The 24,677-nt window shown below is 40.4% G+C and overlaps 1 protein-coding gene across 11 annotated transcripts in view; it reads right to left on the bottom strand.

Moving 5' to 3' along the window:
- foxp1b (forkhead box P1b) overlaps positions 1 to 24,677 on the bottom strand; it is a 197,041-nt gene that overhangs the window by 94,005 nt on the left and 78,359 nt on the right. The window contains exon 1 of one of the 11 annotated variants that reach the window (XM_084167272.1): positions 4,010 to 4,308. The exons of the other annotated variants lie outside the window; for them this stretch is intronic. The gene's annotated coding sequence lies outside the window, so the exon portion shown is untranslated. Of the gene's footprint in view, positions 1 to 4,009; positions 4,309 to 24,677 lie in introns of those variants that run through there. 11 annotated transcript variants of the gene reach the window in all.

Genomic DNA, 24,677 nt, shown 5'->3' with positions numbered 1-24,677 from the left:
ACTTTACATCACTTTAAACTCCGACAAACAGCTGTAACGTTTGTTGTAAATTCTGTTCTGACTCCAGACTTAAACAGCAGGAAGTAGACCAAGATGTTATACCCTTTCAAGTGTTTAAAAAAAAAAAAAAAAAAAAAAAAACTTTAACATAATTCTAATGCGGTTACTAAAACAGCTGTATCATTAGATTGGTAGAATATATTGATGTTCCAATTTCCGATTTGAATAGCAGAGAAGTAGAGGAAGATTTCATACGCATCAACTTTTTCCCTAACTTGTTGGAAAGTGGTCAAAACTTCAGTTGTTTATAACAAGTTAGAGGAAATGTCGTTGACGTGGTTTGTAAAACAGCTGTATTGTTTGATCGGTAGAATATATTATTGTTATGATTTCAGATTTGAATAGCAGAGAAGTAGAGGAATATTTCTAAGATGTCTAATTTGTTGGGAGAGTGGTCAAAGTAGCTGATCTGTCAAAAGTTACATTGTTTTTAGTGAATAGAATATAATGTTGGGAGTCATGTCACAATGAGCCCTTTAGAATGCTGAGGAAATCCCATGAAAGTGGATGAGGACAAAAAGAAGGACAACAAGCTTAATAGTTTAAAAACTATAAAAGATATCAAAAAGTTGTATACAAGCAACTTAATCCAGAACGGTATACACGTTTTAAAGTTTGAACTGCGTTTCTAGCTTAAACGGTGTAGCAGGAGTAGTGTTCAAAATAATAATAATAAGAAGTATGACGAAGATTTCAAGTGGGACGTTTGCTGTCGCAAGTGCCATTAATAATCAGTTATTCAGCCCTACTTCTTGCATGAAAATTCTGGACACATAATTTTATATTTTTCAAGTCCGTACTGTTTCTTATTTTGGTGATACAAAACCCAGACAGACATCCCCTCATCCTTCAGCCCCCAGCTCATACCCCCACTCCCTCCCCTCTCTCCTGGGATGAGTATGAACCGAACAACGCTGATGCTTATCTGGGGCTGTATTCCTGAAATCAGTGGTGAGATTTACATCTTTTGTGTTGGTCACAAGCCTCACTGGTGCGGCGGCGGGCGACACGTCTAGTCACCCAATTCCAGAGCAGTTAATGAAGCTGACCAAGTCAGGCAGAAGTAAATTAACTTGGCTGATTAATTATTTATATGAAGTAGAATAAATGCCCTTAAAACACTGGGCCTCATCTTGAAAGGAGTTGAAAATGGGAATAAATGCAGATTTATAATGTTGCATTTAAGGCGTGTAATAGGGAGGCCAGTACGTGTTAATGTGTGCTCAACTGAGGGGCTGAGTCTCCTGAGATCCCCATCTAAACAAGGCACAGCAGACCGAAGGCAGAGGAGCCACCATGGGGACACACTCTCACCCTGTCTGAGAGACATCAAATGTCCACATTTATTATGAGTAAAAAAATAAGCAAGATCACAATAAAATAGTAAGCATTTATAACAATAAATAACACTAGTCACTACTATTTTTTGTCTTACAATAAAGAATAATTTCTGTACTATTATCAAGTAGTAAAATCAGTAGCTACCACTATAATAATCAACACCATAGTACACTATAATTATATTCTTTACAAAGGAAGAAGATATCTCTGCTCTTCTTGCTGGCAGAACATCCCAGTGACTCATCATCAGACACTGTCCTCTGCATGGGTTCATTTGTCATGTCACACCACCCACTCATCTCATTCTGAGCCCCTGCCTCTCTCTCTCTCTGCAGTTTGGGCCTAGGCTATGGGCTGTGTTCTCTGGATTGGCCGCTCTGGGCTCTGGGCTCTGGGCTGGGTCCTCAAGCCTCCAGCTCGGCCCACTCTCTCTCCAGACAGATGTTGACCCGGCTCACCCCTTCAGTCTGGCACAGCCTCACTCCATAATGGGATTTTCTAAACAAGGAACGAGCAAGAGGAATACTGTGGGATGGGAGGGAGCTGGCCACAACTACATCTGCAGGGCCTGGCTGCTCAGCTCAGCTCATACAAACTCCCTTTCCTTCTGAGACACCAATTAGAAACACACATTCTCAGGCCAAATGAAATGTGATTTGAAATAAACCACATGCTGACGTTATTCACCCCCACTTATTTTTCAAATAAAATATGTTTTTCCACACATATAAAAAAATTGACTGAGTCTGTGGTTTTTTTCTCTCCAAAGCTACATAAAAGGCGGAAAGTAATGGCTATTATGCATGCACTGTCATTCCATGCAAAATTTTCATAATTATAACGGAAAGGCGTACATTTCCGAATGCATGGCATCTCCAAAAGTAATCAAGAGAATGAGCCGTGGGGCTATTATAATGTATGCAAAACTAGTGACCCACAATAAAGGAGGGGAAGGCTACAATGAATGCAAAGTAATGCGCGCATGCTTGGAACCGGCACTGATGAGGGGCGGCTAAAATTAACACCCAATTAATTTTCGAATTGACAAACAAATGAAACCCATAAATCTACTTTCTCATTAATATTACCGCAAAATAATTCAAAGCTGCAATACTGCAAGCAAAAAAAAAAAATACAAATGAAAATGGAAAAAGTGCATTATCCATCATAAATATCAACTAGATAGGAAAGAGACTTACTGGAGAGTTGTCTGGTGATAACAATGTTAATCTGAGCAGCACTGAGGCAGATGCACAGCAGCTTCATGTAGACTAGCAGAAACAGGCAACTAGTTTACCACGTGACAGGGCCCCTAGTTTATTTATCCATTTATTTATTTTTTGTTTGCTCAGGGAACGGTCCTATCTGTGATGACGACTCAAATAGCTTGCTATTTTACTTCATCCATTTATACAATGATGCATATTCAGGGGTTATTATGGGTCAAGTGTCTCGCTAAAGGTACTATTTATGCAAGCACACAAAAACAAACACAGAGAAATGAGGGGGCAGTTCATGAGAAACAGGCCTGCTTGTCAGTCCTAAATATAAAAGAAAAACAACAAAAACAAAAAGTCTAAATAATGGATATTCCAGTAGATTAGAACGAGGCAAACGGCGGACCACAAAACAGATGTCTGTTCTTCTGGAGGGGGGTGGTGGGGGGATGTCTGGTTGCAAAACACAACAAGTGTTTGGAACAAACAGTGGATCACAAAAAAGGTCAGAGTTTCTGTTTGTTGATGTTTTGTTTTTGTTCCTCTAATATGAGGAGTACATTAAAAACACAGTCACATGCAACTCCCACCTGACCAGACAGGTTCAGAGCATGGCACAGCGCCAAGGGCTAATCAAGCCTGTCAGTCTCGTATCGTATCCACTCACTGCTCCACGCCGAGCCTCAATCTAACTCTATCGCCTTTCCCTCGCCATGGCAGCCTGGAATTCAAGAGCTAGATTCAGTCAACAATCCAAGGTAGGGTCGGCCTGCGCAGCTGTGCCGTGACCTTTCCCCATGTTCTGTTTTTCTTTAATGCTCATGACAGAAAACCCTCCATGGCCACCTGCTCCGGCTTGCATAGATCTCCCATAGCCCCTGTTTACACAAGCACACAACAAAAGCACAACATTCTTGGAAAAGAGATAAAGACGCAGACAAAGGAGAAGACAAAGGGAGAGGTGCATTTTGATGCTGCCTGTTTAGGTTAGGCTCGGTTGCTAGACTAGACAACACAAACAGCTTGTACCAAGGTGGCACGACACCATAATGCTTCCCCTGGGTGGGTTTTCAAGGTTTGGAGAGTTTTGTGTTCAGTTTTATTTTGTCTCACTGTTCTGAAGATAAGTCTGAAGACAAACATGAGAATAACAAAAAAAAATCCAGTGCTGATAACCTTGTTTACAAATAGTTTAATGAACATGTGTTCAATGATCCACGATCAGTCCTCTCATAGTACCCCAAAAAAACATTTAAAGAAAATAACCCCTCTACTGGCCTGAGCAGAACAGAACAGAACAGACAGTCTGAATTGAACTGGGCCCTGAACCTTCCCACAGTCATAGCAGAGCAAGCAGCCCTCCCTCCATCCCTCTTCTCCCATGTCTTTACCTTAAACGTAGCCTAGGCCTCCGTAATCCAGAACCACGCGCGTCACTCAGAAGTGGCTGCCACAATACTCAGCAAAGAATCCCTTGCCCTTCTCTTCTCCGAGAAGGAAAACCGACGGCAACGATGACATTCCGCCAACAGAGACCTTACATTGAGACCAAACAAGCCTCTAATCTCACCAGCCACTTCAACCAAAAGTCACAGATAAGAAAAGCATATCTCAAGACGACTGTTAAAACATTGTAGGAACAGGGCTTCCCCTCTATCCCTCCACCCCTTTTTCACAGAGACACAGAAGCTTTTTAAAAGTTCCTTCCAGACCTTGTAGGGGATAACCAACCACTCACACCAGCAAACAAAGCGGCTATTTGTTTAATAACTGATTGCTGCCATGGCTACAGTAAACAGGGGGAGCGGGGGTTTGTGTTTATGAACAAACATCTCTTTGCAGGACCAATTTAACATTAACCAGGTGGAATGATCAACAGATTTCATAGGTGACACTCAGGGCAGGCCTAATGTAAACAGGCTCTGGGAGGAGAAAGGGGCCAGGCTTAGAGAATCAAGGTCGATGCAAATGCAGAGCCAGCTAGAATAAATGGCTGGGGAAAACTCAAGACAAACAAACAGTCATTCTCCTGACATTTGAAGAAGCATTAAGGTGGTGTGTTACAGCTGCTGGCCTGGCGGCCACCATGAATGTGAACGAGGAGGGGGTGGACGGAGGTGAGGAGGATGTGGTGGGCTGGTGAAGAGGGCCCCCTCACGCCTCGATCAGACCAACAGTGTCATTGCGTTTTGGTACACCAGAAGAACATTCATTTCAAATGGAACGCTGCGTTTGCCTTGCAGTGCATTCTGTGTAGTGCATATGTTGGATAAATCCAACGTATGCATCCAATTGTATGCGTAGACTTGATAGAAATAGTAACAATGGGTGAATGTTGAACTTTTGTTGCACACATATCCAGTACAAATGTTGGATTACATAATGAAAAACTTTTGACTGCAGAATGTATTAGGCATTATTGGTGCACAGCCTGGTCTCATAGACTAGACGTAAACTTAAATCCGTGACACTCAAATTATTATGATATGTTATTTTTGGTAAGTGGCGTATAACGAAACAAAAGTAGCGTATAACACAAACGTCTAGTAACCCAAAGGTTGTGAGTTCGAATCTCCTCACGGACAACTTTAGCATTTTAGCTAGTTAGTAACTTTTCAAAGAGCTACTTTGCACCTACTTAGCATGTTAGCTAACCCTTCCCCTTAACCCTTTAACCTAACTCCTAAACGTAAACCTTAACCTTAACCCTAGCTAACGTTAGCACCTAGATAGAATTCGTAACATATCATACGTTTAGCAATTTCTTTACATATTGTACGTTTTGCAAATTCGTAACATATAATACAATTTACAGATTTATTTACAGAATAATATGAAATGCTCTGAGACCAGGTTGCAGCTCAATGAAGCTGTCGGTCTGATCGAGGCATCAGGATTGAGGGAAAACACGGCAGTAGAGACACTTTTACTACAGACCCAACACAGAGTGTCTTCAACGACACCACAGCAAGGAACTTGTAAAACATGTTAAACATTTACCTGCTTCAATTATTCAGTAACTAGGGTTTGGAAACAACAAAGGATGTCTGAGGGCCCCAGAAGCTGTTCTCAATAACATCAGGACAGGTCGACGGAAAAACAAGCAATGTTGTTTTCATCCGACAAACAGAGAAATAATTTAACTGCAGGTGCCCCATAATTTACCCATATAATACTGGAATGAATACTGTGTTTATACAATGAATATTGAATCTATTTATATTTCTTTACAAATAATATTGGTTTGACTTTGAGTCAAACACACACAGTGTGCGATCTGTGTTTCTCCATTCACGTTAGAGCAAATAATACACTATTCAGAAACAGGTAAAGATTACAACAAGCACGAAAGAGGAATTGGTGTGTGCAATTTCAATCTGCACGTCACCTTGTGCATGAATTTTTCATGCATACAAGTTGCCATCTGCTGATGTGAATCCAGTCAGTGAGGCCTAGCTACCCCTGAGTGTTTAGTTTCCTGTCTCCTCTCACCTCCCAAACAACCCTCACACTCATTTTAGTTATGCCCCAACCCCATTTACCCCCATATAGTGAGGGCAAAGGGAAGAGCCCAAACACATATTTATGACACATTGTGAAGAATATAATGGGATCCTCAAGCGTAAAATTCAGATTCAAATGTATTACTACACTATATACAGAGAAAAGGGCTAGATATCCACTGATGCTGAGGATGATGATTCATATGAATATGAACCTATTATCACGCTACAAGCTCAGATAAATGAACAATAAGGATGTGAGCAGAAGGCAGACTCTCCAGTAGGGAGGCTAAGTAGATACATAATTTCAGAAAATACACCAAACAGTTTGTCTCCTTGGCATGAAGCCGTCCCATATACACCTAACGTACAGGCCTGCTGAGCAGAGACAATGACGGAATGTGCAAAAGTAAGGCAGGGCACGGTATTTTTACTACACAATGGCCGATTGAGACTAAGTAAACAGAAAAGTCTAATGAGTTTAAAAACAGTAGTACATGAATGGAAAAGTAATGGTATGATGTGAAGCTGTAGCTGCTTTTAGGAGTGGTTTACCACACATTCCTCAATGACTCTCCTTCATTTGACTTTGATAATCTCACTCACATGTGGCTCACACCGATTAACACTACAGCGAGAGGACAGACATCGAGAGACGTGGACCTCTTTTCTGACCAGACCCGATGCGTGGGAAAAGCAGGCCTTGCTGCCCTCAAGCTCATCTTACCAATTAGACCTGTCAAACACACACTCCGAAAGAAAAACAGACTTCAATCTCTCCGCATCCTATGGGACCTGTAAAAGCGCTTATTGTTTTAACATTACTTAAAGTGTGTCATATTTTTAATCATTTTTACTAGAATTCATGCAAGGCCCATTCCCAAGGCGGTGGAAATGTGGACTTGCGAGGAGGAAATGTGTCAGATGCATTTTCCTAGGGAAAGGAAGGTTAGCCTATGAACTTATCTAATTAATGCTCTGTTCCTAAACCATATGAGGGCCATATTATTAGAAACACTGTCTTGGGGGACGAAGACGACGACTTACCCACTTGCTGGTGTGCATTGACAACTCTGAATCTTTGCATCTTTCTACAGTTATATCATTGTTGAAAAGGTTTCTGGCAACGTTGGGTACTGACACTGTCTATTACCCCACTATTCAATAGCATCGCTATCATCAACAGCAGTATATACAAGAGTTCAGTCTCACCCCTGCTACATTAGTCTTACCACATACACTGAGCTGTGTTCAATATTCAAACGGTGTAAAATGTGTCACTGCTGAGTACAGTTCACTACAGGTGCTTATCTCCCAGTTCCTTTGTTTGGAGTTAGTTACACAGAGATAAAGTTCAGCTTTTGATTGCCAGCCACAATCATTAACCTTTATACACAAATAATGACAATGAAATGCAATGGGCATTTCGCTTCAATAGTTATCTTGTGTGATGAGAGAAAACTTAATATTTAACTATTGCCCAACATTTGTGAGGTATTCTAATCAACACATATAAAACAATCAATACAATTCCATTCTGAAAGTGCTTGAGTTGGAGGATTATACAGAAAGTAATGTGTTGGACAAGTTTAATTGCAGCAGAGCGATCATTTAGGCCCAGAGTGCTAACCACAAGTCTGCAGACAGAAAGAGAACATATTACAAATAATGAATCTCAACGGCCTCCAATGAGCCAAGATGCTGCTGCTAAATTCTATGAGATGAGGATGTCATTCTATTCAAGTTCAAATCAATGCAATTGTGTGGGAAAATGCAGAAAAAGCAGTGTTATCGTGACATTAACTAAACAACATCCACGCAAGCACATTCGTTAATTGCTTCTTTCATCTGATTGGATGGGTGGCCATTAACCAACCAGGACAAAGGACCAAATATATGTTGGCACCCCATTCATTGCTTCTGGCATGGGAGTGGACAGACCCCTGACCCCTCCCACTGCCTCCTCAGGTGCTGTGTCTCCTAGACGTTACTGTGGTTACTGGGTTGTGTCATTATTTTAAAAGCCCTAGCTTTTCAGAGAGGACCCGGAGGGTTAAAAAGGAGGGGTACGTGCCTTCCATTAAGCAGTTAAATTGAAGGTAAAGGGCGCCGGGCTAAATACTGAAAGACCTTGTATGAATCTCAGCGCTTTAATGGAATCAGGTTTTAACAACTATTTTTCGTTAAATACAGCCGATGTCAGGAGGATGCGTCCCACTCATAAAGCAGTGCAATGACAATGTACAGTGGCACTAATACAAGGACATAGTTCATGATGACATTTTCTGCAATTCCCAACTGATTAGGGTCATTATGTTGGAGGTCTGATTTATGTTGTCATTTCCTCTCACCGATCCTGCATCAATTAATCTTAATGAATTGGTAAATAAGGGTGAAGATTACACTCTGTGACACCGCAACATTCCTCACCCTCAACGGCAGAGATTTATGTAGTCAATTAGAAACTAACAGAGAAAATTGGCTTGCAGAAAAATAATATTCTTTATGGTACAAAACGGAAAAGCATTCTTGCTGAAGGGCAATTGTATTGTCAGTGTTAACTCCATAAAATATGTTTCCCCCCTTGCCTTCAAAATACAAAGGAGCTGCTGTGTTGGAGCTGGACGTGATGCTTTCAGGGAAAGACAAAAGGAAAGGGGATGTTTTCTAAACGTAAGGGAGGTTGTGCAGCATGGGCGTTCATCTCTGAAAGGAGCCAAAAGACCTTAGGATTGACAATTCCCTGGCTGAACTGTTTGATCAGCATAAATACACCTCTGTGTGACAAACATGTTTACCCTCTCAGAGCAAACAGTCCACAATGAGAGACCATGAGCTGCTGCTTCTCTAATGAAGATACCAAACCGCTATCAACAATTAGCTATGTTGTGATTCTGTGAACTCTCTCCATTGATACCTTTAAGAATAATAAGGTAGTTTCCAGGTATTTTCCCTCCAGGGAAAAAGTTTGTATGTCCCGCTTTTATGTACATGAACAACATGTATGTATGTATACACTTGCCACCATTTGAAATGAATGCATTATACCATTATCTAATGATGAAGGTAAAGGGCCGTTTGAAAAAAAAAAACATGTACATACAGTCATCTTCTCATTCATCTTCTTTCAAAGGAAGAATATCAAAATACAATCAATCCTTTGAAGAGATCTACTGTATGATCAACCTGTAACTGGAAAGCCAACCAATATGACTGTAGATGAGGCTCAGATGATTCTCGGGACATCATTATAGCTTTACAGTTTGCAATGCTTGTAATGTTTTTCAGGTGGGGGATGAAACATGCTAAAAACATGAACATGGGGCATAAGGGGCACAAATAAATGTGTGTATGACTATAAAGAGTAAAAAGTACCTCTTCTTATTAATCTCAACTTCTTAAAGACACACAGTAATGAGTTATGTTATGTGTTACATTTTGTGACTATATTTATTCTGAGGAAGCGTCTCTCTCTCCACATCAAACAGGCTGTCTTGCTATTAGGCACAGGGCTGAGAGATGCTGCTGCTGCTGTGTGAAAAGGAGTGGAAAATTAAACCTGAAGCAGTGCAGGAAAGGGTTTAATTTACTGGCATGAACAGTATGCAAATGAGATTACTCTCAGCTTAACTGCATCATTTATGTCCTTAATAACAGCATCATCATTATGGGGCTCAAATGAAATTACACCGTAATTAGCATATCAAAGTGATTGGTTAAAGTTTAAAACAAATACCCAATTTTGTTAATGAACAGCTGTAATCACCGTGTAGACTCTCAATGAAAACAAATATGTGTTTTGGAGAAGAGGAGGAAGATCCTTCCCAGGCGACAGGTCTGTGTGTCAGGCAGGGAGTGCAGGGGCGGGTGGGAGTGATGGAGGGGTAGCGCTGGGAGGTCTTACCTGGTTGGCTCCACACTCAGGTTACATTTCCCAAACCCTGTGTGATCAAAGATGCAATTTTCAACACTTGCCACTTCAGGAGCTCATCAATAAAATACTAATCACTCCACGGCTGATTCAGAGAATGGGCTGCGGCTGAGGGCTTAGCGAAAACACTTAAATTTTCAAAAAACACCTTCACTATCACTGTGTGTCAGTCACACACACACACACACGCGCGCGCACACACACACACACACACACACACACACACACACACACAAGTTTAACCATTGCCTCTCCTGCTTTCCCTCTGATAAACATGGTGATATTAACACCTCAATCCCCCAGCCCAGCCCCCACTGAGTGATGCCTACCACTTCCTCAGGCATCTTGCAAGTCATGCACACCTTATTTATGTGCCCATGTCTGGAGGCAAAAGTCAGTCTGCATGTCATATTTCTCATGGTTGATCCAAAGCTTTTATACTTTCACGTCCCCACATTATTGATTTAATTCAGAATTTATGACACACTACACGACTCACAAAGTGAATTCCGATGCCTTAAGTTTCAAACATAAGTCAATCTCAGCTCTCTTTTCCAGCATTTCTTCCCTCTTTTGTCCCCTTTTGCCTTTCTCCATCCATCCAACAAAAGAGGTAGCTGGCTAGTGATGTACACTATCAGAAACTGACTCTTTAAAATGTAAAGAGGTGGCATTTTATTTTATTCATTGAGGAATCCATTAAAGGCCTTATTCCTTGAAAGTATGTAAATGATGTGCCTTTCAAGGTAGAGCTAGGGCAAATCCACTCCATCAGCTAATGACGCCGCTCATCACATGCAGAGAGGCTGGCTAATGAAGGCTCGGCGGCCTGGCCGGCCGTTCCCTCGCCCAGTGTAAAGCCCTATGAAATGCTAATATCGCACTTCTAATGAAAGGATACTAAGTCCAAATGCACCTTCACGGCCAGTAGCCGGCAACATACATTTTATTTTCCAACACTACACTACACCCAAAGATGTGCCTGAGCAACATTCCATTAATTCACATTTAATACCCCAACTATTCCTCAGCTTTCTCTGTCTCTCTAATCACAGCTTCATATTGAGAGCAGGCACGCTTTGTGGGACTACATTTTTTGCTGGTGCACTCACTTTAACACACACATAAGTTAACACACATACACATGCTGCCTTTTAGCACGTATCAAGGGGGAAAAGGTCATTACTAAAAATTCTACCAGTATTGCCTCTCCACCTGTATACAATGTTTACACATCTTTGGCTGTAAATATGTTTACAACAAAACGTGCTGCCATTCTCAGAAACTGACCTTGAAGTCAGCAAACAACCTCCTCACAAAGTTCATTAAGATCAGATAGGGCAGGCTTTATTTTCCCACACCAAATGTTTAAAAAAAAACAATAAATACAAATGTTTTATAAACATAGACATTTTGAAAAATATTGTGAAGTAGAAAACTTAAAAAATCAACAAGTAAGTACATTTTAACTAGATGTGTAATAATTCATAATAAATAACTACCTAACAGGGAAAACCCATTTTATGACATTCGATTTGCCTGCTGGAGGGCAAGGAGACCTTCAGCTCCGCTAAAACCATTGACAACTGCTTGCCGTTTTGAAGCGATTGTTAAATAAATGTTAACTATTTGGTTGTAATAGCATCACCTCTTGAAGAGCATAGTCAGAACTACAAATGTCAGATTATTCCATGCAAAACAATTGCACACATTTAGCTCTATCATCAGAGTTATACAGCAAGTAACTGCATGCTTTTCATGATCAGAAAACATCAACTGATCATGTCATTTCAGATATGTGAGGGTAGCCTCACGATATCTCTGAATATTGGCCACTATTAATTGGATATTTGAGTGATATAAAATAAAAGTGAACTATACCTGACAAGTATAATTGGTTTAGATTAATTTCCCATCCTTTGTGGGTTTTGCCTTTCAAGCAGCAGAAGGGCGCATTTGCTGATGTAGCCTACTGTTAGCTGATAATGTTTACTTTGCAAGCTACCGGTAGAAACTTTGTACAGTTGGCTAAACAGTGGTAAGTAGACCTAATGTACTTTTTTTCTCCAACCAACGTAGGCTTACCTAGCGAAGTTAGCCAACATTATCCCCTTTTCAACATTGTTTTTAAGAGTGTTTAATCACGATTGCTGCTGACAGACATAATAGGCTACATTGATTAATGGACCACATCAAATTGGCTAGCTAGCTAATAACAGATCATGTCAATATAGCTAGATACAAGCTAACTTTCAGGGGATAAACTAGATCGCTATATTTGCTTGCCATCTATAGTGGTGATGACAGCAGTCTGACTGACTACTTTACCAGGATGAGGCCTTGCCGATGTCAAGCTCTTTCCAAAAGCCTAATCTCTGATGAAGTAAGCCAAATGACAAATGTTGTTTGCTTAGCTAGCAAGCTAGTGACATGCCAAATGGATAGGCCACACATGGATAGGCCACCTACCCTCACATATCTGAAAATACATGATCAATTGATGTTTACTGATCATGAAACGCAAGCAGTTATTTGCTGTATAACTCTGATGATAGAGCTAAATGTGGAATTATCTGAAATGTGTAGTTCTGACTATGCTCTTCAAGAGGTTGAAACCAAATAGTTGTACATTTATTTAACAATCCCTTGAAAACGGCACATAGTTGTCAATGGGTCTCCTTTCCCCTCCAGCAGCCAAATTGAACGCTCTGTATTGTGACGTTTTATTGATAATGACCTATTCACTGGGTATTACACATTCTATACCAAGGCTCTCCATACTGCTCTGATCTCTCACTGATCACTACATTGGACCAATCACTCACTAATTATCAACACTGAACTATCAAACATATTCACATGCTGTGAGGTAGAAAATAATGGAGGTAGGAACAGGACAGACATTGATGGTAACCCACTTTACAACCCACTACCTTAATAATTGAGACCAGGTGATTATGGTTTATATCTTGAAATAACATTGTTTCATTTCATTTAGAAAACTGTGTTTAAACACATGTGCAGACGTAGAAACTTTCAAACAAGTTATATAATGATTCTGAAACATGTAACTTGCCACTTACAACCCCCAAAATGTATAGACAATAAAACAAATGTTTTAATCACTTCTCATTTGAATGAAATTCATTTTAAAGGCCCACTCCACTTTGGTCTTCCTAAACATATGGAACAAGCTACTAAAAAGAGAGAAATGCATTTAAAGGTCAATGTTAAGAATATATCACATAACATCTGTTTGATCCCGGCCCAAGTATTTTCCCAAGGATTCTTACGCTCTATCCCTGTGTAAATCATGGACACTGACCTTCAACATTCCACATGTCCCATCTTCCCATTCATCCATGGGCACAGATCATGCTGGGCAAATATCATAAACGTGAGGATTTTAGGATTGAGGTGAGGCTGCCAACATCTTTAACCAACCAGGGAAAAGAAAGCCATGCATCTGAAAGCATAGGCTAGTTTAACCTACCTCCTAATCCACCAATGGAATACAGTAATACTACCTTCAGGGTACATGTATGGGAAGACTGAGTAGAGTGAAGTTACATGTAGAATGAATGAAAGGATTCTCAATGTCCTCTAGGGGAGCTGAGCGACAGGTATCAGTCAAAGCCTATTGTGACAGAACCATTGACAGTTCAACACATTCAACACAGCTCACAGCCAAGACTATCTATCTTCAGTCTAAAGACAAGAAAAATACTCTAAACAAGAATAAAGATTTGTTGTTGTACCTCAGGACTCAAACCATATGTGGACTGAGGTGATCTCATCAGAGTGGATAATAAGAAGGCCTCTGGTGTCAGTAAGATGCTGCCTCCAGTTCAAACACCCTGGCTGAGGGAGCAGATCAGAGAGGGGCTGGGGCTTGGGCAGGGCATGACCTGCAGCTGAACTGGCCTCTGCTCTGCTTTGCGGCAGAGACAACAGCCACTCTAAACACATCAATCTTATCCCCCCTGATAAATAACTAAACAAGGCAAACAGAGACAGATCAGTCAAGCTCCAAACAGCTAACACAGAGACAGGGACAGAGATGGATAGAAAGATAGAGAGAGACATAGAGAGACATAGAGAGAGAGAGACATAGAGAGAGAGAGAGAGAGAGAGAGAGAGAGAGAGAGAGAGAGAGAGAGAGAGAGAGAGAGAGAGAGAGAGAGAGAGAGAGAGAGAGAGAGCAAGAGAGAGCAAGAGAGAGCAAGAGAGAGCAAGAGAGAGCAAATGAGATAGCAAGCACAAGAGAGAGTAGGGGAGGCGGGCTGGCGGGGATATAGTGAGAGGGCACAGCAACAGGTAACAGGGGAGAGTGGATAAATATCACACAGCAGCCTGAGCCAAACACCATGGAAGGTTGAGTATTGTAAGGCTGTGAAAGCTGGGCCTTTTTGCCGAGCTGTGACATTTGTTTCTTATTGTCTAAGTGGCAGTTAAAAGTGTCTCCCTGCGAGGGCCCCTCGGCTCTGTGCTGGGCTGCTTTAACAGGGAGGTAACCATATTAGGACGTGTATGGTAAAGTAAACAATAACATAGTTGCAATGAGATGGAAATTTTTCAGCTAATGGTGTTTGTCAGTCCTGTTTTCAGGGCTCTGTATGGCCCTGTACTTTTTCTCCTAGGCCAGGGAGACTTTGTCTATGAAAACAATGTAGGAGCCAAAACTGAAACCAGTGCAAAAGCCTAGTAAATATGTTTAAAAATGCCTTTCTTGTTGGATTGCATTAAATAAACTCCCATTTTAAATGAAAAAGCTTTCCACTCCCTCTCAAAAAAGTGTTCTGCTCCGTGTGCATCTTTTAACTGTCTGATTTTAATTCAACATTTTAAATATTTTAACATTCTAATTTATTTGACGATCCAACAAGGGGAACAAGAGGAAAACCTAATTGGCAACGATGTATGACGTGAATTAGAGCAGTTTGGCGAACTTGCAGTTGAATAAAATAAAAATTATATTATTTGATATGTTTGGGTCAGAGGGTTCCATTTCTCAATAATCTGAACAGCATGTAGAGCTATTTTAATGTAATATAACACCCATACTACTTTCTGTTTCAGTGGTCACTTGTTCTCCTCTCCTTTCACTCCATGTCATGGTTCTAGTTATCGCTCTATCTTCTCAAGGTTAAACAGAAGGCATGGCCACATCCTCAATCCATTCATGGTAGCCCACTGCTACCTTAGCAAGGGCCAAGTTACTCTAGTGTTAAACTGTACAAATCTAACTCCCCTTAATACTACTCATTGGATGTAACAAACACCCAAGCCCAGCCAACCCAAGTCTTGTGTCCCAGACTCATGGGGCTTTCTAAGACATTGCGGCTGTTAAAAGAGTCTAGACAACCCTAGTCTAACAGTTCACCAAGCCCTAGCAACCAAAATGTAACATCTAACTGCAACCCCATACATTGAGTCCCCCCCCCCCAAAAAAAAATACTTCTTCCATGTATCAACTTTTTTGCTTAGTTATTTATCCTGCCATACTCACTCTCTCTCTAGCAGCCTTCCCAGTCCTCTTAATCTCACACCAAAAATGCAAGCTGTTTATTTTACATAACTCTAAAGCCATTCCATTAAGTAGCCACACCAGGTGCTTTATCCATAAAAGGGATTTGTTTTCTCAAATAAATGGACTGTCAAAGTGATATTGACCATTAAGTGAATTCAGCAATGTCAAAAACATCCAAATAAGAACTAATATTATCAACTCAACATGGGAACATTTTGAAATGTCTTTGCTACATAGTTATTATTTTCTCTGCACTCCGTTCCCATAAAACTAGGCCTAATTGCAAAGCCCAAAAAACCTCCCAAATAGCTCAAAAAATTGTCAATAGTATGCATAGAACAAGTCAGAAAATATGAATTTGATATAACTGGGAACAAGTAGCAGCTTTAATCAGACCTCTCAATGGCTGTATCTACTGTATATCAGAGGGTACACCATTTCTTTAATTTGGTAATATCAATATGGTTGTTGCTGGCCTTGACCATCTCAAAAAGTTATAGGTAGTCATTTTGCTGAACATTTAAGACTTAAAATCAATCAAACTGATTAATTCAATTTCACATTTTTTGAGGTGGAAAGAGCAGGCCAAAGTCAAAGCCTCACAAAAGCCTTCTGTAGATTTGACACATTCTCTCATTTTTGTGATTTTCTTTTCATCTCTCTGTAAAACAACTCATCTGCGGGTGGAATTTGCTTACTGCTGTCGCCTCAGTTAATCTCACACAAAGACTCTGTCACGTTACACGTCTGCACCTGGTAGCAGCCTGAAATCATCAAAGGCCTTCAATCTCCCAGAAAGAGCTGATTTTATATATCTATCAATATGTTCCAAACCACAAAATGAAAAAAGTACACTATTGGTCAAACATTTTAGAACATCTACTCATTCAAGGGTTTTTCTTTATTTTTACTATTTTCTACATTGTAAAATACTAGTGAAGACATCAAAACTATGAAATAACACATATGGAATCATGTAGTACTCAAAAAAGAACAAATCAAAATATATTTTATATTTTATATTCTTCAAATAGCCACCCTTTGCCTTGATGACAGCTTTGCACACTCTTGGCATTCTCTCAACCAGCTTCACCTGGAATGCTTATCCAACAGTCTTGAAGGAGTTTCCACATATGCTGAGCACTTGTTGGCTGCTTTTCCTTCACTCTGCGGTCCGACTCATCCCAAACCATCTCAATTTGGTTGAAGTCGGGGGATTGTGGAGGCCAGGTCATCTGATGCTGCACTCCATCACTCTCCTTCTTGGTAAAATAGCCCGTAAACAGCCTGGGGGTGTGTTGGGTCATTGTCCTGTTGAAAAACAAATGATAGTCCCACTAAACCCAAACCAGATGGGATGGTGTATCGCTGCTGAATGCTGTGGTAGCCATGCTGGTTAAGTGTGCCTTGAATTCTACATAAATCACAGACAGTGTCACCAGCAAAGCACCCCCACACCATAACACCTCCTCCTCCATGCTTTACGGTGGGAAATACACATGCAGAGATCATCTGTTCACCCACACCGCATCTCACAAAGACACGGCGGTTGGAACCAAAAATCTTCAATTTGGACTCCAGACCAAAGGACACATTTCCACCGGTCTAATGTCCACTGCTCATGTTTCTTGGCCCAAGCAAGTCTCTTCTTATTATTGGTGTCCTTTGGTAGTGGTTTCTTTGCAGCAATTTGACCATGAAGACCTGATTCACACAGTACCCTCTGAACAGTTGATGTTGAGATGTGTCTGTTACTTGAACTCTGTGAAGCATTTATTCGGGCTGCAATTTCTGAGGCTGGTAACTCTAATGAACTTATCCTCTGCAGCAGAGGTAACTCTGGGTCTTCCATTCCTGTGGCGGTCCTCATGAGAGCCAGTTTCATCATAGCGCTTGATGTTTGTTGCAACTGCACTTGAAGATACTTTCAAAGTTCTTGACATTTTCCGTATTGACTGACCTTCATGTCTTAATGTAATGATGGACTGTCCTTTCTCTTTGCTTATTTGAGCTGTTCTTGCCAATATGGACTTGGTCTTTTACCCCCCCCCCCCTACCTTGTCACAACACAACTGATTGGCTCAAATGCATTAAGGAAAGAAAGAAATTCCACAAATTAACTTTTAACAAGGCACACCTGTTAATTGAAATGCATTCCAGGTGACTACCTCATGAAGCTGGTTGGGAGAATGCCAAGAGTATGCAAAGCTGTCATCAAGGCAAAGGGTGGCTATTTGAAGAATCTCAAATATATTTTGATTTGTTTAACACTTTTTTGGTTACTACATGATTTCATATGTGTTATTTCATGGTTTTGATGTCTTCACTATTATTCTACAATGTACAAAATAGTAAAAATAAAGAAAAACCCTTGAATGAGTAGGTGTTCTAAAACGTTTGACCGGTAGTGTACAGTGAGGGAAAAAAGTATTTGATCCCCTGCTGATTTTGTACGTTTGCCCACTGACAAAGACATGATCAGTCTATAATTTTAATGGTAGGTTTATTTGAACAGTGAGAGACAGAATAACAACAAAAACATCCAGAAAAACGCATGTCAAAAATGTTATAAATTGATTTGCATTTTAATGAGGGAAATAAGTATTTGACCCCCTCTCAATCAGAAAGATTTCTGGCTCCCATGTGTCTTTTATACAGGTAACAAGCTGAGATTAGGAGCACACTCTTAAAGGGAGTGCTCCTAATATCAGATTGTTACCTGTATAAAAGACACCTGTCCACAGAAGCAATCAATCAATCAGATTCCAAACTCTCCACCATCACCAAGACCAAAGAGCTCTCCAAGGATGTCAGGGACAAGGTTGTAGACCTACACAAGGCTGGAATGCGCTACAAGACCATCGCCAAGCAGCTTGGTGAGAAGGTGACAACAGTTGGTGTGATTATTCGCAAATGGAAGAAACACAAAATAACTGTCAATCTCCCTCAGCCTGGGGCTCCATGCAAGATCTCACCTCGTGGAGTTGCAATGATCATGAGAATGGTGAGGAATCAGCCCAGAACTACACGGGAGGATCTTGTCAATGGTCTCAAGGCAGCTGGGACCATAGTCACCAAGAAAACAATTGGTAACACACTACGCCGTGAAGGACTGAAATCCTGCAGCGCCCGCAAGGTCCCACTGCTCAAGAAAGCACATATACAGGGCCGTCTGAAGTTTGCCAATGAACATCTGAATGATTCAGAGGAGAACTGGGTGAAAGTGTTGTGGTCAGATGAGACCAAAATCGAGCTCTTTGGCATCAACTCAAATCGCTGTGTTTGGAGGAGGAGGAATGCTGCCTATGACCCCAAGAACACCATCCCCACCGTCAAACATGGAGGTGGAAACATTATGCTTTGGGGGTGTTTTTCTGCTAAGGGGACAGGACAACTTCACCGCATCAAAGGGACGATGGACGGGGCCATGTACCGTCAAATCTTGGGTGAGAACCTCCTTCTCTCAGCCAGGGCATTAAAAATGGGTCGTGGATGGGTATTCCAGCGTGACAATGACCCAAAACAAACGGTCAAGGCAACAAAGGAGTGGCTCAAGAAGAAGCACATTAAGGTCCTGGAGTGGCCTAGCCAGTCCCCATAGAAAATCTGTGGAGGGAGCTGAAGGTTTGAGTTGCCAAACGTCAGCCTCTAAACCTTAATGACTTGGAGAAGATCTGCAAAGAGGAGTGGGACAAAATCCCTCCTGAGATGTGTGCAAACCTGGTGGCCAACTACAAGAAACGTTTGACCTCTGTGATTGCCAACAAGGGTTTTGCCACCAAGTACTAAGTCATGTTTTGCAGAGGGGTCAAATACTTATTTCCCTCATTAAAATGCAAATCAATTTATAACATTTTTGACATGTGTTTTTCTGGATTTTGTTGTTGTTATTCTGTCTCTCACTGTTCACATAAACCTGCCATTAAAATTATAGACTGATCATGTCTTTGTCAGTGGGCAAACATACAAAATCAGCAGGGGATAAAATATTTTTTTCCCTCACTGTATGTCTGTGTGATGCTGATAGAACAATTGATTGAAACTTGCCTAACATTTCCCCCTAAAAAGGTATTTTAAGTAGCTTCAAGATAACACATCAATGATAACACTATCAGTACAATTCTTTCTACTTTACAAGAGAAGATAATTCACATGAAAGTGGAGGAGATGAAAGAGAAAAGAATGCTGCTCTATTCACTATGACATGCTGTATTCTGAATACAGCATACATTTACCTGAGCAACCTGTTTAGCCAGACAATAAAGAGCCTGGATATCACCCAGAGCCCATTCTGATAAGAGCTGAGGTGCTGTGACTGGGGGAACAGAGCACCAGATAGAGAGAAGACAGGGGGCAGGTGAGTGTTTAGTAAGCTCTGGCATATCTTGTGATCTAGATAAACAGGGCATATCCTGTGATCTAGAAAAACAGGTAAAAATAAAACCCAGTGTTGCTTTTTATGTTGGTCTCCATTGTAATGTTTTTGTACACATCATGAAAACATTTCACTTTCATACAGCTAGACAGTCGACTAGAGAAGCCTCACAGCTATTTTGCCTGTCACCGTTTTTAACTACTGTACTGCAGCCAAGCACTGAGAGAGTAGATTATGGTAGTTAGAGAGCATGAAAAACACAGTGACAAAACTGCTTGTGGCAGAAACGTTTAACTTTCTTGTTAGCAATCTCCCCCATGTGGCACTTTAGCAACAGCAAGTTGTTTATTATGTTCGGAGCTCAGCAAAAGCGATTAAAGGAACTCTTAAGTATCAAAGCGTTATAAATGTATGGAAACACAGCCAGCTGTAAATGCCACATAATTAGAAGCTTACCAACCCTAATACTAATACATGGCAATTTTTCAGCTTGATGCTGATATAAAGAAATTACTTTTTAAAGTAAGCAATAATTGCAGTCAAGAGAACTATTATGTGAGCTTTCTTCTTCCCAACATGCAACATTCTACATGAGACCTTTCTTTGGTTGGACTCATGAATTGACTTGTTTATCCTTAATACCCCTGTAAAAAGTCGCAGAATGGCAAAGCAACTTGATCTTCAGAGGCATTCAAATTCACAGCAGCGTTGCGAGTAATACAAGCAACCAACTGTTTGTATGATATGTTCTTCAAATGAAGTTCAAACAGAAACAAAAACATTTCAAAGGCATCTAAACAGAAACATACACGGATCTTCTGCGGGAGAACTTCATCTTGTAATAGGGCTTCCTCTGTTGATTTGAGCATCAAAGGAAATAGGCAGAGAAACTAAGACCTGCATGAAGCATGCTCTGAACCTGAATACCATTCAGCATAATGATAACTGAACTATCTGGTCAAGAGCCATCCTTACTGAAATCAACCACTTTGTCAGGCTGCTTTAATTCGTAATCCCTAAACAAATAAAGAAATGACGAGCGTGTGCATACATACATACATACATGAGCACTCACAAACACACACACACACACAAACACACACACACACACACATACACAGAAAGCATACTGTTCCTCATTCCGAAAAAATAAGAGCATCTCTTCCGTTTTGAACTACATTGCACTTCAAAATGTCTTTAAAGCCTGAAGCATGTTAATCCTATAAACTGCCACAGGGATATCTGCATTACCGATGCAATCAAAATCGCATTGGAAAGTTGTGTCAATAATTAGGCAGATTTTGGCACATTAACATTAATTACTCAATCATTTGAAAGATTTCAGTCCTGATCTTACATCTGGAGAAAGCAGCTGTGCTGTCGGCCTGGAGAGGACCTGCTTCAGAACACTCTGCAGAGAATGCAGTCAAGATAAATACCAGGCATGGTGTTTTATTTGTTTCCCTTTGGTCCGAGGTTCTCTGTTTTCCAAATGGAGAAGTGATTGGCTGAACTCGATCAGATAGGGGTATATGGCTGTTTAGCACGCTGGTGTGATAGCAGAGGAGGCTGGTCGGAGGAGCTATACTAGGACAGGCTCATTGCAATGGCTGGAGTGGAATGAATGGAGTCAAATGTGTGGTTTCCAAATGTTTGATGTGTTTGATACCGTTCCATGAATTCCATTCCAGTCTTTACAATGAGCCCGTCCTCCTATGGCTCCACCCACCAGCCTCCTCTAGGAGCAGGCAGGGCAAACACAACACTCACTTCCTCCTCTGACAGTGAGTAACGCACAACCTTTTTCAAATACTCAAATTAAAGAGTTATGACATGTTTATGGGGTCAATTTCATGCCTTAAGAATTTAATTAAAAGTAAAATAAATCGTAAATATGAAAAATAAAGTTTAAAATGTAAAAAAAGTATTTTTGAGGAAACGTGAAATAATGGATGTTGAGATCAAAAACAAAATAATTGAAAGCAAACATTTTTGAATTGTAAACAAAAATAACGATATCAAAATCGAAACAAAAAACTTGCAAGCAAATAATTTTAAAATGTGAGCAGAACTCTAATTTAAAATAAAGAACAAATGATTTGAAAACGGATACTTTTTTTTCAGTTAAACTTTTCCAACAACCAACCCTATTGAATCCATTTCGCCTCTGGTCTTGCCTGCAGTTACTACATTTGATTAGATTACTCTGATCTTTGCTTTCGTCTTCTGTTTCTTTGCTTTCACTTAATTGTATTTATTTATTGTGAGTTGTGGCCCAAAAGAATCGTGAAGGTGGGGTTTAGAGGGAGGCGTAGATAATGTGTCTCCATTGATCCACTAGTTTTGGAGTGACGGTTCATCCTAACCCAGTCAATGAACAGGATAGACAGGGGAGGCTTGCTTTTTTCTGTTCTATTTCTATCTATTTAACTAATATGTTTACCTAACTAGTTACATGGTTTGTCATTAAATGTATTAGATAGATACGCTTCTAATATCCGTTCATTATTGACCCGTGACAATTTTGAAGTACGTTAGCTTAGTTGGCTGGCTTAGTTGTCTGACTAGCTAGCCAAATGGAATGAAATGCAAGACTGCATGCCTGTAGCTAGTCACTGCCAGCCGTAGTGAAAGGTTTGTCCATATGTTTTTAGTAAAGCAAGTGCTTGTCACATTCGAATAGGCCATTGTGATTTTAGTCCCATGACGAATGTCTCCAGTTAACTAGCTAGCTACTGTACATCATTGTATTTAGACCAGGGACTCATGTATCCACCATGACACGACGACACTCTCACACAAGTCCTCTGGATTACATATGTAATTTACTGTAGCTAGCTGTTTATCTAGCTGGAGACATTCATCATGAGATTGAAATCACATTACGCCCTTTACGGACAGAATAATTACTTGGTTTACGGAAAGCATACAGTCAAACCAGTCATACATATATGATTGTATCTGAATTACCCTTAGCAAAATGTTCTGGACTAGCTGGCTATTTAAGTTAGAGAAATTCATTGGGCAAGTCGGTTAATGCTTTTCCCCTCATGCCTCTATATCCAGCTAATGTTCACTTTGTTTCAGCAGAGAGAGTATTCAGAGTTGGTTTCAGTGCATACAGCCTCATCTCTGTGATGAACCAGACTATTAAGTAGCCAATAGAAAGAGCCACCCTCCTCTGTCTATCCTGCTCATTGATTGGGTTAGGATGAACTGTCACTCCAAAACCAATGGACCAAAGCCTTCATGGAATATTTTTGCCAAAACTCGCAATAAACAAAACTGACAGTGAAAGCAAAGAAACAGACAGTGAAAGCAAAGATCAGAGTAACCTAACCAAAGGTAGTAACGGCAGGCAAGAGCGGAGGTGAAATGGATTCAATAGGGTTGGTTGTTGGAAAAGTTTAACTGCAAACTATTTTTGCACCAGTTTTCAAATAATTTGTTCTCGCTTTAAATTAAAGTTTTGCTCTCGCTTTAAAATTATTTGATTGCATGTTTTGGGGTTTTGCTTTTGATGTCATTATTTCTGTTTACAATTCTACAGATTTAGCTTCAGATTTTTTTAGTTTTTGATCTCAACATCCATTATTTCACTTTATTTTTCATGTTTACAATTTATTTTATTTTTAATTCAATACTTAAGGCGTGAAATTGACTCTATACATGTGGAGTCCCTCTGAACTTAACACAGGAACATATCCGACTGTTGGTGAACCTATTTCCCTTCCAAATAATTTAGTTTTATTGTATTTATTTCCACAAATACAATAAGCCTTTCAGCTAATTTCCACAACTTTGTTACACACTGTGGGACTTACAGTTAAGACCACTGAATTCTACGTAGTGTTGGCCTATGGCGGTTAGTCACAACATAATATTAAGGAAGTAGTTTGGCATCTCCCTGTTAACAGTCTATAGGAGTAAACCTGCAGGGGTTTGTGCCCCTCCCTTTAGCTGTGAGCTGAAAGGCTGGTATGGTAAAGCCCATCACTGTCTGTTGGGCTGTGAGAGACAGAACACAGACACGCTGCTCCTCTGAAGCCCAGAGCTCCTGATGTGTTAACACCCCCACCTCGCCCCACTGGATCACTCCAGCCTGCCTGCTCACATCCTGGGGCCACAGCACATTGAGATATGGACAGGGGTGTCAGGAGCACACTCTTCACACTGATCCACCAAGAGATCCATGAAAGGGAAGCAAACAGGTGAGCTTTCAAAGGTACACAAGGTCACCTGGCCAAATAATCAGTAGATATGTAACCATGTATTAATCTACTCTTTCTCATAAGGTACTTTGATATACTATATCAGGACTGAGGGACAGTATTGAGGGGAAAAATAGAAATTCCATTCCAATAACTGCTTTAGGTAAAATGCCCTTTGGGGAGTCCATAAACATTAACTACTTAGATATGTACCTACCTGTACTTGCACTCTAAGATATACAGTATATCTGATCTCTCTACAAGCAGAAGTCCACTACACACTATATACCTCATATTCTGCTTACAGAACAAACTGTGCTGTATAACATCAACTAAAATAAGTCATACATATATTCATCACAGCATGATCATGATGAGAAATTTCAACACTTACAGTCACCAATTAGATTTTCAAATGTTTGACAGTGAACCTTCAGAGCAAGGTTTTTGTTTCACCAAATGTACAAACAAGGCAACCAGACTGCACCAGGTTATTTATTAAGCCAATC

The sequence above is a fragment of the Coregonus lavaretus genome (assembly GCF_964263955.1).
Source record: "Coregonus lavaretus genome assembly, chromosome: 8".
Taxonomy (NCBI): domain Eukaryota; kingdom Metazoa; phylum Chordata; class Actinopteri; order Salmoniformes; family Salmonidae; genus Coregonus; species Coregonus lavaretus.
This window is presented reverse-complemented; position numbering and strand designations above follow the sequence as displayed.